Below are 4,504 nucleotides of genomic sequence, written 5' to 3' on the forward strand. Positions count from 1 at the left end.
CGTGCAGCTGGGCCACACAAACAATCACTCCATAGTTTGTGCGGCCAATAACATTGCTATCTCCTGTTGACGCAGAGATGTGCTGCTGATAACAATACATTTTAGTCCCGCACAAACAAGGCGCCCTGTTGACGAGTTGGCGTTTTCCCACTCATCAGCTGATTGCTGTCACTTTCACATGAGCTGATTTATGGTCAGAGGGTGCGTTCACATGTACAGGATAAGCAGCAGATTTGATGCTGTGTTCAGGTATTTAGTAGACAGTTGAGGAAGGCTTGACACCAAAACGTCCTGTTGTATACATTTGATGAATTTTTTTCTACAATAAAATTTTTTGAAGCATGAAATGATGAGTGCCGAGAATGAACTTCTATAATGCTATGGGAATTTTTTCTTACTACGAGCACCAACCTTGACACAGACGTGCCGCCTAAAAGACTACTTTTTACTCAGTTATTTAGTTACTTTGATATCAAATCAGCTGCAGATCTTGTATGTGTGAACGCACCTTGAATGAGCATTTCCAATCTCATTGCTGATAATTGACTTATGTACAAGAGTCCTTAGGCACCTGACATTTGGCCTGGATAAGGGCTGTGAAGTGGGGTAGGTGACTACCAGACCAAGGAAGATGGCAACTGCTGGCAGTCGGTAGCACCAAGAATTCCAGCGTACCAGTTCCGGATGCCCAGTTGAACAAGGACTATTTTCAAGTGCATGCTTATCCTTAGGACATGAAGTTCAAAACTGTGACTGTGCAAAACACACATTAGTTTTTCTTTATTTTTCAAAAAATTAATGTTGGTGCAGGGGGTAGGGCTACCTACTGGGGGGATCTACCTACCTGTTGGTGAAACCTTAACACTTAATGGAAACAACTTTCTCCCTGCTGGGACCTGCCTATCTACTAGAAAGACTTTTGTTGGTTATCTTATTGGGTGGACCCACCTATGTACTGGGGGTTCACTGGCTATTGATACAGTTTACCTACTAACTGAGGGATCTATCTTAATGGTAAAGCATGGTACCAATTATGGAAACATGCCGTGGAGACCTACCTACTGTGGAGATCTGGCTACTTGCTGTGTGTGTGTGTTGGCATTCTTACTGAAGGACCTACGAACATACTGAGAGATTTACCTACTTAATGTAGGGACCTACGTATATAACTGGGAATAATTTTGGAACTACCTGCATGGCCCTACCTACCTACCTACTTAATTATGTAAGCGCCATTACATAGGTAGGTCTCTACTTAATGCAGGCCTACCTATTTAATTTGGGAACCTACCTAATCCCCGATCCAAGCCACTTACCTACCGACTCTTACTATGTTGGGAACAGAAGGGTGGCACTGGCAAAGAACCAGTCTCTTTGGCACTTCAGGAGTTGGTAGCCAACAAATTTTCTTGTGGAAAGCCTTGGAAAAGTTGAGTCTTTTAAAGGGGGGCAACCTTCATTAAAACATCCATGTTTTTTAAATGGAATTTCCAAAATGTTTATATAGGTGTGATAGTCAGGAGTAGAGATCAGCGCGCCGCTCATCGAGCCAACTGCTTTTCAGTGCTGCTCCGCTCCCTGATGCTGGGGGAAGTTTCCCAGGATTTGATTCAGCTTTTCCTGGCATCCTGGGAGGATTGGCAGGGAGCGGAGCAGAGCTGAAAGGCAGTCGGCTCCACAAGCGGCGCGCTGATCAAACAAGGCAATTTACTTTGTTTAGATGACCAATTCACTCATCTTTAGTCAGGCGTATATTTTAATTTTGACCATACAATTAACCAGTATGGTATACTGTTCGCCTATTCCATAAATGTGTCATGGAGTGCGAAGACATGCTTTGCTGTGGATTCAAAACCATAATAATGAAATGTGAAGGCACTAAGAGGTGTCAAACCTATGAGAGTAAATTAATCAGTTCTAATGGCGGCAATCACTGCAAGCCCAATGGTTTCCATCAGTAGTTAGTATATCAGGCTGCAATAGAGAACTAAAAAGGATTTTGGTATGCCATCCAGATGATTCGATAGCAGCCACTCACATGTTTTACTTTTTATATCAAGACTGACATTAGCTTTTAAACATGGTAAGTTGTGTGTATTGTGTATTTTGCTTTCTATATTTTTTGAACCGGCCAATTGTAGATTTGTTGCAAAAATCTCTGATTGTAAATGAGGGTTGCACAAATCCACATACAAGCTGCACAAATAATCCCAATCAGTTAAAGGACATGTATTTTTCAGTTGCAGAAATTTCTGCAGCACATCTATCTAGCCCTGTAGGGATAGACACCCAGAACCACAATTTAGACTTTCCTTCCACATGTAGATCCTGTAGACATGACATAAATCAGCAAGTATTCCGAAACAAAAATCTAAGGTAATAAAAACAAACTTGAAAGTTAAAATTCTGTCATGCTGAGATAAAGCAAATATCACATGATTCATAATGAGTACCCGATCATTTGCAAACACAGACCTCAAACCAATATAACTTTTATAACAGACAGACAAATCATTTCTTACACTATGTTACATTAACCTTTACACATAATGTTAAATCGCTCATGAGCCACGACTGTCTTTAGATACAGAGAAGAAACTATTTGCTAAAAAGGAAATACAATGGTTGAAAACAAATACTAAGCACGAAGTAGAAAATAAATACTAATGTAACGGAGCTTCAGCATTGCATGATGGTTACTATAGTGTTACTGGGGGGGGTTTAATATAAAATATATATATAGGATGGGGGATGGGAATAAAAACGTATAGACAACGTAAGCTCAGACTAGACAGTCTATGAATGCCCAAGGCTTATAACAGTGCCTGTTTGATCTGGGACATCTTTCTCACTGCCTAGTTTGTTTGCACCTTCTATAAGTTGGGGGTACCTTTTTTCTTGGCATTTTTTGTTGCATTTTGGTGCCTTTTTTGCACATTAAAGCCCTGGCCCTTTATTGTTCATAGAGCAAGGTGAAAGGGTGTTTAAGAGGGATCCAGCCACATTGGGGGAGATTTATCACACTGGTGTAAAGTAGAACTGGCTCAGTTGCCCCTAGCAACCAATCAGATTTCATTTTTCTTTCCTCACTGATTCTTTGGAAAATGGTGGAATCTGATTGGTTGCTAGGGACAACTGAGCCAATTCTGCTTTACATCAGTTTTTGAAAGTCTATAAGTTTTTTTGTTTTTTTTTTGGGGGGGGGGGGGGGGGGGTTGAAAAAGCCCTGGGCCAGATGTTAGCTGGGGGGGTGCAATGAGGAAATATGATATACCATATCTACTACATGGTGTTTTTGTTTGTACCATTTCTGCACCCTTAAGTGTTCTTTTCTGTGTCACAGACAGTTTTTGGAAATTGCACCCTGGTTCAGCCGATTTCTTTTCCCTCCCCCATACACCTCTATGCCAGAAAAAAAAACATATGTACATGTATTGTCCCCTACATTTCTCAGTTGAAATATCTGAATCCCACTATGAAAGGATCATGTAATTGAATGTAATAAGAAAAAAAAGGACAAAACAGACAAACAAAAAATGCACACTAATTTGGGGGGGGGGGGGGGGGGCGCTTCAAAAACTGCATCATGGAGGACAAAAGAGACCGGGAGTTTTTTTCAGGGCAGGAAAATTCGAAACAAAATTTGTATCTAAAGGACACCTAAAAAGCATATAAAACTCAATCACAATGAGGCACAGGTCACTTTATGGCACAGGTTGAACCCAATTTTGACACAGTTTTATATTATCACCAAAACATATAAAACTTCTCAAAGAAACGGAAGTTTTCTATTCTTTTCTATGTGAAAAAAGAAACAAACTTCTGCTGTTTATGTTGATGTGCTTTATGGTAGGTATGCTAATATTTGTAAACCTGATTAGTAATACAAAGCATCAGCATGGCCCCTGAGGGAAAAAAGCATTTGTTTGGAAGCAGACACAATTTCTTCAGACTACAATAAAGTAAGTGGGAAAAGGACAGTGCAGTGTATCTTCGGTGACCTTATCAACCTTTCTTCCTGCTGCATCCTGCACCCACTCCTTTTAAGCTTACATTTTAAAGAGAGCAAATAAATTGCAGCAGAATGTGTCATAGTCTTTAATGCATGACGCCCATGCAAATTTAACTTTTAGAAGGAGGGGTTTGGGTATGAGGTATTTTTTTTCTCAATGGAAAAGATGTGAGTCAAGATGTGTCATCTTTTGAAAAAAAAAAAAAAAAAAACACTCATCGACATAGTTAGACTTGCTTTCTTCCATGAGTGCTGTATATAAACCCCAATTTGTAGTGGTATGAGTTCAAATGCTCACACATATATCCACTTAAGTTAGTCACACTCACTCTCTCCCTCTATCAGACACTGTTAATAGTAAATACAGGGATTGCTTTGCTGTTTTCTACCTCAGAGCTTGGGAGCAGGTGAATTAAAGTGGAACCCTGACAAATCTTGATAAAGGAGGGATATAGCTTGTGGGATTCCCCCCAAAAAGATACATAAGGAACG

This window comes from Dendropsophus ebraccatus, chromosome 12 (genome assembly GCF_027789765.1).
Source record: "Dendropsophus ebraccatus isolate aDenEbr1 chromosome 12, aDenEbr1.pat, whole genome shotgun sequence".
Lineage (NCBI taxonomy): Eukaryota > Metazoa > Chordata > Amphibia > Anura > Hylidae > Dendropsophus > Dendropsophus ebraccatus.